At 45.7% G+C, this 12,358-nt stretch overlaps 1 long non-coding RNA gene and 1 other non-coding gene across 2 annotated transcripts; one reads left to right on the top strand and one right to left on the bottom strand.

Moving 5' to 3' along the window:
* Nucleotides 1-764: 764 nt before the first annotated feature.
* Nucleotides 765-5,486, bottom strand: LOC121080237. The gene is made up of 2 exons (XR_005825308.1): nucleotides 5,418-5,486; nucleotides 765-1,197 (listed from the first exon to the last, which is right to left on the bottom strand). It is a non-coding gene; the product is annotated as an uncharacterized LOC121080237 (long non-coding RNA).
* Nucleotides 5,487-11,569: 6,083 nt separating this feature from the next.
* On the top strand, nucleotides 11,570-11,677 carry TRNAL-CAA. The gene is made up of 2 exons: nucleotides 11,570-11,607; nucleotides 11,632-11,677. It is a non-coding gene; the product is annotated as a tRNA-Leu (tRNA).
* The last annotated feature ends 681 nt before the right edge of the window (nucleotides 11,678-12,358 follow it).

The raw sequence follows: 12,358 nt of genomic DNA on the forward strand, positions 1-12,358 counted from the left end.
CTGGCCACCAGGAAAACATCCTGAAACCTTTAAAGTACAAACTAAGAAAACAAGTAAGAATGCCAAATTCACCAAAATCTTTAAGTGGAAAAGAAATCTTTAAGCAGGCATATCTGGAAATAAATTCCAGGTAAGGAAAAAATGCTTTACCTGTTACAGTAAAAATGATAAGGGGAAGGCCTGCCTAGTTCAGGTAAAACAATATCCCTTGCTCAGCAAGGCTATGGGGGATATTGGCAGAAAAACTGAAATAAAATACACTCTGTAGCAGTTCTACTAATGTAAATCTGTGTGTTTTACCGTGACGGTGACTTGTTATGGGATGTGCAGATGACACTCTGCAGCAGCAGAGGAGGTAGGAAAGGAGGAATCATCCTTAATACCAGATGGTAAAATCCAAACTGTAAGTACAGATCAGGAGCCAAACTATTCTAATGATTCTCGATTTCCTGCTAGCCGAAGAAGGAAGTGTTTGTGGTAAATTAAATGTTTCCAATTGTTATTTGAAAATTGATGGCAATGGTGAGGTAGTTAAACAAATCACATCAGAGACAGGGAAGTTAGCCCATGTTCCCATCCGAACTTGGAAAGACTGGAATATTGACTTGTTTTCCTGGCTTCTCGGGAGCCCCTGGGTAAAACGAATCCTATTTTATTTGTTATGTGGATTAGCCACCTTATTGTTTTTGCCATGTGCTGTTCCATGTTTTATAAGATTAATTCAACGTGTTATAACTAACATGCAATTTGCTACTATGATTTCACCCAATGGCGTTAAACAAATTCGAGTAGTACGCCAAAATGTACAGTCAACAATACAGATTATATAGTTAACACAATAACAATTTAATAGCAAACAGGAATCTGGGAATAAGTAACTATTAACAATTCATACAACAATGTAGGCCGATTAAGAATACACATAGAATAGCAAAGAAAACAACCATCAGGAACGCACAGACGGGGATGTGGTAACGTCTTTTATACTTTTCCACCTCCACCATAAGTTCTTGACGTGTGACAGTAGAAAAATGCACCCTGTGCCTAAACAACGAGAAAAAAAAAAAAAAAGGTTTTTGATTCCCCTTTATAATGAACCATACAGGTTAGACGTTTAAAAAACACTCACCTTACGGGACGTTCAGAGGGGGAAATGCGCACTCCAGACCCTTCCTCCCTGGCAGGTGACGTGGCGGTCTGACGGTGAGAAAACATTGCATTGAAAGCAAGGACCTGTCATTTGGCCATAGTGCCATAAATGTCACCATTAACAAACTTACCGGAGTGGTAAGCTCGGGAAATGGGTCCAGGACTTCATCTGGACACTCAGCAGCCATCTTTTATCGTGTATGCCTTTGAACATGCGCATGCGCAATTTTAAACCCCACAGAATGTACTGGAACAATCTGGAAAGACCGCACATGTGAAATCCCTATAGTCTAGCCATGATAGTGACGCATAGATATATATAAAAACAACAAAAAAAGAATGTTTATAGAAACTATAGTATTTATAGTTCATTTATTACTTAAGTGGAATGTATAGTTTTAAGTGTTGGTTTCAGGTTTTGTTTTTGTAGGTTATTATATGTATTACCCAACCCTTTTGATTTATTTTGAAAACCGTGTGTTAGATGTAAAGTAAATTCAATGAATCATTTGACAACCAGTAAACAACAAATAACAATTTCTTAACAAACATGAACTAGAAGTTGAATAACAGAATACCAGTCCAGCAAAGTCTCATGTGAGGTGGAAAACAGGCTTCTTCACTCGTGAGTCCAGCACAGTCCTGAATAATGTCGGGGTGGTAACTCCATCTGTTCCCTCCACGATAGTCTGTGTCTGGTCCTTGGTATTTTTCTTCACGAGGTAACGAAGATGAACAGAAACAAATAACAAGTCACGTGGTAACTGCTGGAGATCAACAGTTTTCTTTTGTTTATAGAACAGTCTCTCGCACTCTGCTTTGGTATCCCATGGGTTCCACTTCTCGGGGCGGATTGCGAGGAAGAGATCGCACTCTTCTGTACCGGCGTGACCAAAAACACTCACAAAAGCACATACTGATGGTTACTGTAGTCACGACGAGACAAAGGCTGAACAGCAAAACCGTACAGAGTGTGTCGTCTCCTGCTCCCATCTTTTCCAAAATGATAAGGATTGTTTGTGGCGAGACAAACAAATTGGTCCGTGACCCTCCTGGTCAAGATTCAGGCTAATGCCCTGACCAAAACTGCACAATGAAAATGCATGCGCAGCCTAACCTTAAAGGGGCATGAAAATTTACCCCTTTAAATGCCCACCTCTTGGCTCTTGATTCTTAACCCCCACAAACAAACCTTATATATGCTAAGAAATGTTTTATTGTGTTTTGTTATGTCATCCTGTTATGATAATGTTTTGAAATTAGCTTATGACATGTTTGAGTTTTGAGTTGTTAGCTAACGTTTGTTAGGGATTTATAGTTCTTGTTAGTCATTTGTAGTTATTGCCTGTTATTGTTTATTGATAATGGTAAATGGGTTTAATGCTTAGATAAAGACTGTTAACCTCCTTTGTACAGTTGGCAGAATCTTTTCTCTCTCTCTATCTATGCCACCCACGGTGCAGCAATGTTGAGCCACGGGACGGTGTGAAGGACGTTATTGGGACATCGCTATCTGTCTCACCATTGCTGGCTGACCGCAAAACAACACAGAGACGGAGATACCCGAATCACCCAGAATAGGAGATCTCCGGGGAATACGCTGCTTAAAACACCCCACTTCCAGACATGTATGTTGGGTTGTTTGCCGATGTCTAAATTGTAATAGAGATTGGTCCTGTGTTTCATTTAAGAGACAACCTTACTGTATGAAATGTCACAATGATTCGATACGTACCAGGGGACCAGAGGATCAAGTGGAAATTTGTAAATTATTTTGTGGATGGGAACTGTCAGTACCTGAACTTTGGGAAGTACATGAAACAGACTGGTACAGAGTTTTAAGACAGCGTACTATAAGATTCGCCTGGAAATGGACACAACAACCAAACAGGTGGAAATATATTTAAGAGATAACTAACTCTTTAGACCTTGGAAACTATTGACAGGATAACAGCAAAATTCCCCTGAAGACTACCTGCTGCTGCTGAGAAGATATTGATATCCCATTGCTCTCTGCAAAAGAGTAGACGAGGAAGGCAGAGAGGTACTGAACAGTGGGGAAATGAAAGCTGGTATCCTATTAATGGTATTGATTACCATGACTTCAAAAAAAAAAGAAAATGAGCATTACCCTTCAATTAGACCTTAGGTTGATGGGAAGATTCAATAGAAGTTCGGTATAACGTGACAGCCAGATCCCCAAAATTCCAAGTTAAATTGGAAGATTTAGTCTTTTATGAACTAGACCCACCCAGCTGACGAGAAAGAACAATAAAACCTTTTTATCTCTGCCCCAGTTCGAATCCAGGGAAAAGCTACTGCAATTTCCCTAATCACTATTACTGTGCATATTGGGGATGTGAAACCATAGCTTCAAACTGGGACGTAGCCATTAAAAATAGATTCTTAAATATAACATGGGGACCCGGAGGATGCAATCCGCCAGCTCCTAGCTGGGATAGACACGTAGAGGACCCCCATCTTGGCAACTGTAAGCATGTTATATACTAGAAATCCTGCAGCCTAATGACCACGGATGGCTATTAGGACGAACCTGGGGAATAAGATATTGGGAACCTGGAGCTGATAGAGGGGTCTTAATATTTATTCAGAAACATGAACTAAAACTGCCACAAGCAGTGGGACCCAACAGAGTTATTAAAGAACAAAAAAGGTAACAAGAAAAAGCAAAAGGTAAAGAATTTTACAGCCACAGTCACCCTGGCTGACTACTTTAATTTCTACTTTGGTGGGACCCCTCATAATGTTGTTATTGGTTCTGACTTTCGGACCCTGTATCATTAATAAATTTGTAACTTTTGTGAAAAACAGGTTGGAAAAAGTGCAGCTAATGGTGATGAAGCAATCAGAACTAGAGATGAAAATCATACCAAATGAAAATCCTGAATTAGATGCAGCTTGTGAGGTATTGTCTAGGTTTGATCAGCAAATTACTTACAAATAAAAGAAGGGGGGAATTGTAATAAGTAACTAAAGGTAATTTGCTGATCGACCAAGGTAAGCAAGAGGAACGAACCCGTTGTGGTGGTCTTAAGAACTTCCTGTTTAACAAGAAGAGACATGTCCACAATGTGATCTTGCTACACCAAACATGGGAACGTCCTGTCTGACAAGAAACCACCACAACAGAAGCAGCAGAGGGGCTACTGAAGGTGTCAGAAGCGACCTCGGGGAAGAGAAAAAGAGCTGCTCAGCTTGCTTGAATTTGCGCGCCGTTGGTGGAGCAGGAGACTCCCCGGCCGCCCAGCGCTGTTTTGCTTACTTGTCGCTTGCTTTAATAAATCACATTTTCTAACTGGCCAGTCTCTGTCATTTCATGGGACAGCTAAACTATAACAATACCTCTGGCACGACAGATTCCCCTCCAACAACGAACATTAAAGGTAATGCTGGGGAGAGGCAAAACGGCTCACCGACTTACACCCAAGCTGGTATTTCTCCTGCAGATGCCTGCTCTGTTTCAATCATGATTTCATGCCATCATACCTCAAAAGCATTATTCTCCTGAAGCCAAATCACGACCAAACACACGCAAAAACTACGCTGGCCTTAACGCCGAGCGGCTCTGCCTGCCGGTAGGCAAGCTGTAGCGCTCAGGGCTGTGCCCCCCCGACCCCAGACAGCGCGGTGCCCCCCGAAAGCCGGGCTGCAGGCAGGAGCCGCCCCGGGGCCAGCAGCCACCGGCAGGCGGGCAGGAGCCCCCCTGCCTGCAGAGAGGGGCTGGGGCTCGCCCGCTCAGCGCCTCGGGGGGCAGCCAGGGCAGGGGGAGCCGAGCCCCACCGGCCTGTGAATACGGAGCCTCTGGCGGGGGCCTGCGAGCTGCTGGAAGAAAACGGGCTGCTGAAGGGGTAAGGCTCAAGGACACCGGGGTACAATCACTGTGGTGGGGGAGATCCCGACCTCCTACTCAAATGGCCCCCCGAAGAGAGTGAACCCCCCCGCCCGGGGAGCATGGGGAGGAAATTTAAAATGAACTCTACCTTTAAACTGCAGCGAGAAGGCAACTAACCGATAATTAGCTCGTAGGTGTAGGCTTTGGGCAGAACTAACCAACTTCACTGTGTAAATATGTATCGTGAGTAAAACTACGTGTGCAAGTTAGGAGGAGCGACCCCCCTTGCAGCCGGCACCGCAATAAACACCCCGCTTTATAACTTACCCCGAGTTACCACACGTCAGACGGAATGAGCAGCCTTTTCACTAAGCAATTAGTTCTTCACCTACCATGTCCCCAGCTGTTCCCTCACCTGAATACGCCCAAGTATCGACCTGCAGTAAAACTCTCCCGCAGAGCCTCTGTGCCTGCTCTGCAGCCTCGGGATTTCAGGCAGGGAGAGCAGTTCGCTGCCGCTCCTCTCCTGCCCCTCCAGATGCCTTTGCTCCTGCTGCTCACTGCCTGCTGCCCGGGGGGGATGGGGGCGGGGGCGGGGGGGTGGTGATGGCTCACTCCCACCCATTGCCCTGCAGGACAGAGACATCCACCGCATCACAGACAGGGTCGGCCCGGCGAGTCTCTGCCTCCTCTTTCATGAGGGCAAGGGTGTCACGCAGTAAGTTTTCACTACTCTTAACTTGTGAAAACAATATATGAGAAAGACACCAAACCGGAAGATAGCCTTCACATAAAACCACTTTAGGAAATGCTTATTCCGCCTACTCAGATACCAAGACGTGGAGACTGCAGCATTTGCTTGCTTGACTTTGAAGTTGCTTCTGAGGTAAAGATGGTTTCACGTGGTCCCCTTCTCCCCCCTCAAAAAAATCCCACATCTTATAGCCATGCTCGCTGTCAAGGAACCTTATGGGCATTTCACCCAATATGAACTTTCTGTCAAACCATGGATGCTCTTCAGGCCAGATTATAATGGCACTGACAAAGGATCTTCCTGAACCAACAAATACTCAGCCGTCTTCTAGCTTCTAATGCAAGATCCTATAACATGCTGACGTACATACCATGGGAACATAATTTGCTTGACTGAAAGAATTCCAAAATAATTTTCATCAAACTCAGATTATTGGGGCAACTTGAAAATTAAAAGGTCAACTTTTTTGATTAAGCTTCTGTATGTGATATTTATGTCTCCCCCATTTCTGGGGGAAGAATTCCCCCCCCCCAAATCCCTTTTGTTTATTACCTGTAGTTTTTTACCTCAGTGAGCTACCAGAGATCTTCATAAAACAAATTTTCTGAAACATATTATATCAGAGTCACTTCTGCTTATTAGAGGACAACAGTCCCCGTAACAAGGGCCTCTCTAATCTTCATCTGCCTCCAGTTACTACCTCTGTAGGCAAGAGCTCCGTGTGCTATATATAAGCCGGGAAACAGTAAGGTCACTACCGAAACCAGAATCCAGGTACTCTGGTTCTCTCAGTTATTAGAATTAAAGTAGAAGCTTTACTGGCTGGCAAAGAAAGCCTTTCAACTTTCGTGGCAGACACACACACAATATTGGACTACTGTCAATTTGTATTATTTTTTCCCAATGTTTTTAGTGAGTTTGTAAGCTTCCTATCAGGACTTTCAGCTTTAATACCATGTCACACAGAATTACAGCCTGACATACAAATGTTAATATAACAGCAAGCAACCCTGTAAGCATCTACAAATTCTGATCTACTAATGGCTGTCAACATGAGTCAGTACTAATAGCAAAGTTGGCACAAGAAATATTTTAAATTTTTTCCACAGGTTGCAAAAAATTCCTTTTTCCATCCCTTTTTGCTTTTACGGCTCTAGGTTCCCTCATGCTATTTAAACGTAATTTTGGAAAGTTTCTGTAGGGATTTCCTCTAGAGTTTCTGAGCCTCCTCATTCCCATGGATTAGTTACATCCAATTTTGCACTGTTATAAATCTATAGGATTTGTTGTACATTGAGATCTTATGCAGCTATCCATCTTTACAGCAATATTTGCAAACAGAAAGCAAGATTCTTCTCAACAGATACAGGTGACAGTTTTAGCAAATGACTCAAATATTTGTCAAGCTAAAGTATCAACCCTGCTGGGCGAGACCCAGACAAATCAAGAGTAATGAAGGTGCCAGGCAGAGTTTAGATGGTCTTGCCTATCAGTACATCAATGTCTGTAAGATTTCTGCAGGTCTAATGCAATTTTTTCAACAGCCTATTATCCCCCCATCCCAAAAAGACAACAGGAATTCCTTATCAGGTTGAAAAATGGGCCTGAGGCCTTCCTCAATGAAGAAAAAAACAGTTTTGAAAAAGACCAAAGAGTGCTTCAATCAGATTACATTCTTCAAAAACCAGGCTAGTAGATAGGGTAGATATACCCCCTATACTTCAACAGAAGAAAAACTCTTACGAATATTTTTGACAAAAATGTGGAATCATTCTTGGAGATGGTTTTCTGTAAGTTTTAGATTTAAGAAAAAAATAATTATAAGGATTGTAAGCATTAGAACATCAGAACTTTCACATGCACAGTTCTTATAGGACAATGAATTTCTACTACACTTTACACAATCGTACTTTCTGTATGTATAGAAAAACTTATATTTTTTTTCTTTAAATACATTCTCTTGATGAAAAAATGCTAGGAACAGAGAATTAATTTTTCATGAGAAAACATGGCTAAGGCCATGACAGGGTCAAACTCTTCCCCTCGAGACCTGCCAGTGTGCCATGATTATTTCCTTGAAGAGCTACCATTTGGAGTCAAATTGTGGAGAAATATTCAATCTCTTTTCCTTGAATGTTCTTCCCTAATGAATACTGAGAAAGTTCTAGTTATCTGTGCAGGAACAGAACTAAACATCTTTAAACACTTTAAAAAAATAATGAAACAATCATTTTTCTTGTTATTTTTTCAGTGGCAGATATGTTCTGAAAGCCTCAAAACAAGTTCCACTACTCCAACAAGTACTTCATTTTCTTAAAAGCATCTGAAGGAAAAAATCATAAACCTTTTATCAAAATTGGCAGGGTTTTTTTCAGTGCCAAAGATCCACAGCAGATATTTAGATATGTCAGAAGAAAAGAGATAAAGGTGTCTTGCTTCAGGCTGTAGGATAGCTTACATTTTCTTCTAATATATATTTTTGAAATAGATTTAAAGTCAAGCCTGCCTTCTAGAAGGACCTATTCAAGATTTATCATAGTTATTAAAGATACTGCAATTAGTAAAAACTATCTGATGACTTCTGAATAGTGAATGCTGTACCACTTACCTAAAGGATGACGCACCTATGTTTAGATAAAGTCAGGAAATGTCCGAGGACCCTTACTGCCACATGACGGATGCACAGACTGCTAAGTCCCTGGGTTGGTTATCTTCAGAAGGGACATTTTGTCTTAGATTCCTGTTGCACACGCAATGTGACAAAGACAAAGACTTTAAACATGGCCACTGAGGAATAGAGTCTGCCCAGAGACAACTCCTCAAGGACATTGCGCAGGCACGAGATATGTAAATGAATTCTCAGAACTGTAAGGAATATGTAAACCATTTCTTGGAAAACTGAGTAGCTTGTATAAAGGGGGGACCGAAAAGTCCCCTCGGGGTGCGTGACTTTGGCGGAGCGATCCCCCATGCACCCAGCGCTGCCGAATAAAGATAACCTCCGCTCGCCTGCGTATTGCTGACTGATTCTTCAATTCACCAGGACAATTTAAAGTTGCTCTGCAGCTTTAACTAAGAGGGCTGGGTTGTCCAACCCGGACAATGGTAACATATGTCCTCGGTCCTTTAAAAATCCCTCTACACAGGAGGGGATATTTTGAGTATTGCAACCGTAGGGAAGCATGTAGGGGTCTCTCTGGGGCAACAGGGCATCCCCCAGGTGGGAAAGGGGGACACCGGTCTGGTTGTCTGATCAGCATCAGGGATGGGAGCAGCGCAAGCAAGAAATTAGGTCTTGCACCTGCAAAAGCGGCCCAAGCCTTGTTTTCATCACGTGGCTGGTAAAAACAGATTATTTTGCCCCCCCTAAAAGCTGCAGGCTCGGGAGTCATATGTTTGCGGGTGGGCAGGAGGGGGAATTCCCACTTACCAAGTTATCCCTCCTTGTTGCTGCAGGAGATGACCATGAAAGCCAAGGAAAACACAACTCTACAAACACAAAGAAATGCAGCAGGGGAATGAGAGAGGAGCCTGGACTTTTGCCTCCAACAAGCCCATAAGATTTGAAACCACGTGGATGCTTCTCTCTAAGGTGGGTGCAGGGGGTTTGGTGGTGGTTTAATCCCTCCTCCTTGGCTGGGAAAACCCGGGAGCTGAGAGGAAACAAAAATCTTAATTTGGTTTTGAAAGAGTGCAAGGGTGGGGAATTATCTCTAAATCCTGCCCTCCCCAACGCGTGGGGATTTAACCCCTGCCTCTCCGCTGAAGGAGGGAGCAGAGCTGATTTCTGCAGCCTCCTTGCTCCATCACTCCCCAGCTGGTGGCAGTGGGTGGAAGTTCCCGAGGGAGGCCATGGGGCCAAGCCTTGGTGCTGGGGGACACCAAGCAGCCTTGCGTTGGCTCTGGGAGCGTTGCAGCTCGGCTGCATATGGGAGGACACAGGAAGGGGCTGGATCAGCTGGATGCTGAAGGCGAAGGGGAGAAGGGGTTGCTCCAGGAATCCTGGATGCGTTCCGAGCGGGGGCTGGGGAAGGGGGTGCTGGTGTGGGGCAGGCAGAGCCCCGCTGCATTGCCAGGTCCATCGAGGCACGCAACAGCCCCCTGCCCCGGGGCTCTGTCCGCACCAAATCCTGAGCCAGAGACTCCAGGTGATGGGCACAGGGAGGGAGGGAGAGACTGACACGGGGTGCCCTGCCTCCCAGCGCAGCGCCAGTCCCTTTACTGGGACCAGTGCAAGGAGCAGAGAGAGGGAGCACCAGTGCCTGCCCTTGCCCTATCCCCACGCATGGGGTTGTGCCACATAGGGGCATGGGGAGACCAGAGCTGCTCCCAGTTCCTGGCTCTTCCCTGGATCAGCACATCTGTCCCAAGAAGGTGGAAAAGGTCTGGAAAGGCTGAGCTCTGTCGGGCAAGAGCTAGCTGACCCCTTTTCCCAAGGGGAAAACCCTGCAGGAATGAAGGAGGCTGCTTTTTCCCTTGCACGCACAGATGCCCATAAAAAGAGCACTGGCCAGGATTGCCCAGGATTTATCCCAGGGAAACAGCTCAGCACCTTCTTCTTCCCACGTAGGCTCCAGCAGAGCATCCCCATTGCTGCTGAGAGGGATGGAAAAGCATGGCCACGGCAGAGCAAGCACAGGTGAGGGAGAGTCTCTCCTTTGGGGTGGGGAAATGCATTCTGGCTGACCTTAAACATCAGTACCAGGTACCTTTTGCTCAGTCCAGTGGGGCTGTACAAGCTTCTCTGTGAGCGTAGCTGTGAGTTACCACCTTCCTGCAACTCCTTTTGGATCAAGAAGTCCCCATATAGCGGCAGTGGATGGTCAGGATGCAGGAGAGGCGGTGAGGACCAGAGGATGGCACCCATGGTGGGCATGCTACAGGACAGAGCCTTGGGTGCAGGATGCCCATCTCAGAAACACAAGGAAGGTGGAAAGTCACGGCAGGGCGTGGGGTTTTGTGTCTCCAAGAGACAGGAAAAGGCACAGAGGACAGGCTGGAGAGGTTGAGCCCAGCCTGACTGAGCTCCTTCAGCTCCATCATCCCTGCCAGGCATTTCTGAGCATTTAACAACCCTCGGTATTTTGCAGTGTCTTTGGTTTCCCTCCCCATAAGCTTAGCCAGCTGCTCTCTGAACCTTTACCATCTATGACGTCCCGTGCGTGTGTGTGTGCACGCCCATGGGGAGCCCAGGCACACAAGGAGAGATACCCATGGTGAGAGGACAGGCCCGTGTTACCCAGTTCTGCAAGATCTGCTGGGGATGAAGGATGCAAAACACAGTCCATTTTCACCTTTCCTAACCTGATCCACAACAGCTTGCAACTCCAGGGTACCAATGAAGAATCCCAAAGTGGCGGGGAGACATCCAAGAGGCAAATAAGGAAAAGCGGTTAATTTGGCTAGGGAATACAAATAGAAAGTAAAACCGAGTTGGTGTTAAATTAACTCGGGGGTTTTACTAGCACCACGAGCATGTAAACATGCATCTTATTTTTTCATCTTTCTCCTAATTTTTCCTTTGAGAGGCGATGACCAAATTGCAGCCAGGGTGGCAGCATGTTGCAGTGTAAATCGGGCTGGTCTGGCTCTTCCCCCCAAATAAATCCTTGCGTTATCCTGAGTGGGCAACAGAGGCTGTGCAGCCGGGGATGGAGCGATGGAGTCAGAGGAGCAGCAAACAGCCAGAAGAGGGTTTTACTGCTGCAAAAAATAAAGTGGTAAATCTGGGGGGCATTCTAAAAGAGGCAGGAAAGGTCAAGTGGAAGGGTTAATTCTTGAGGATGACAAGGGTGAAGAAAACTTCCAACAGTGTCAGGATGGCCGAGTGGTCCAAGGCGCCAGACTCAAGGCTCTGCTGTCCCTGCCTGGGGGTATCTGGCCCCCGAATGGAGGCGTGGGTTCAAATCCCACTTCTGACCCACCTTTTCTCCTGAAAGCTGAGGTTTTAAATCATTTTTTAAAAAAATAATCCTTCCGTTATGCCCGCACCTGAGTCTGGCAAAACGCTGATTCTCCATTTCCTCTCCCCACCCCCCCCCCCCCGCCCCCAAAGCCACGGTGCGGTACCAATCTCCACTGTTCACCCATCGCCAGCTGCACCCACACGTGGAAGAAAACCACACGGAGGGACAGGCGGTGGCAGCGGGGTGCACGCGGCCCCACAGGTGGTGGTCGGCACCAACACCCACCTGCCGCTTCCCTGGTGGTCTAGTGGTTAGGATTCACCACTCCTGCTGCCATGGCCCAGACTCAATTCCCGGGCCAGGCTGATCTTGCTTCTTTTTAAGAATCACTGCTTTAATTGTCATGGGTAACAAGTTGATGAGGGATGGGTTTAGCGGAACTCAGGTATCACTGTCCTGGGGTAACTTAGACCGGTGGGACTTCTTCCCCAGCTTGCAGCCGTTCCCATCACCTGCTGGTAGTTAAAGTATGCATATTCAAGAATCTATAACCGCCTACTTGCAGCATGGGGGCGGTGAAAGCCTGTATTTCTCTAAGGTCAACAAACACTGACAGATTCTCAGTAACAAAGCACTGAGCCACAGCCCAGACCCTCACCACCCTTTCCTTCAAGAGAACCCACCACCACCACCACC

The sequence above is a fragment of the Falco naumanni genome, chromosome 23, assembly GCF_017639655.2.
Source record: "Falco naumanni isolate bFalNau1 chromosome 23, bFalNau1.pat, whole genome shotgun sequence".
In the NCBI taxonomy this organism is placed as follows: Eukaryota; Metazoa; Chordata; class Aves; order Falconiformes; family Falconidae; genus Falco; species Falco naumanni.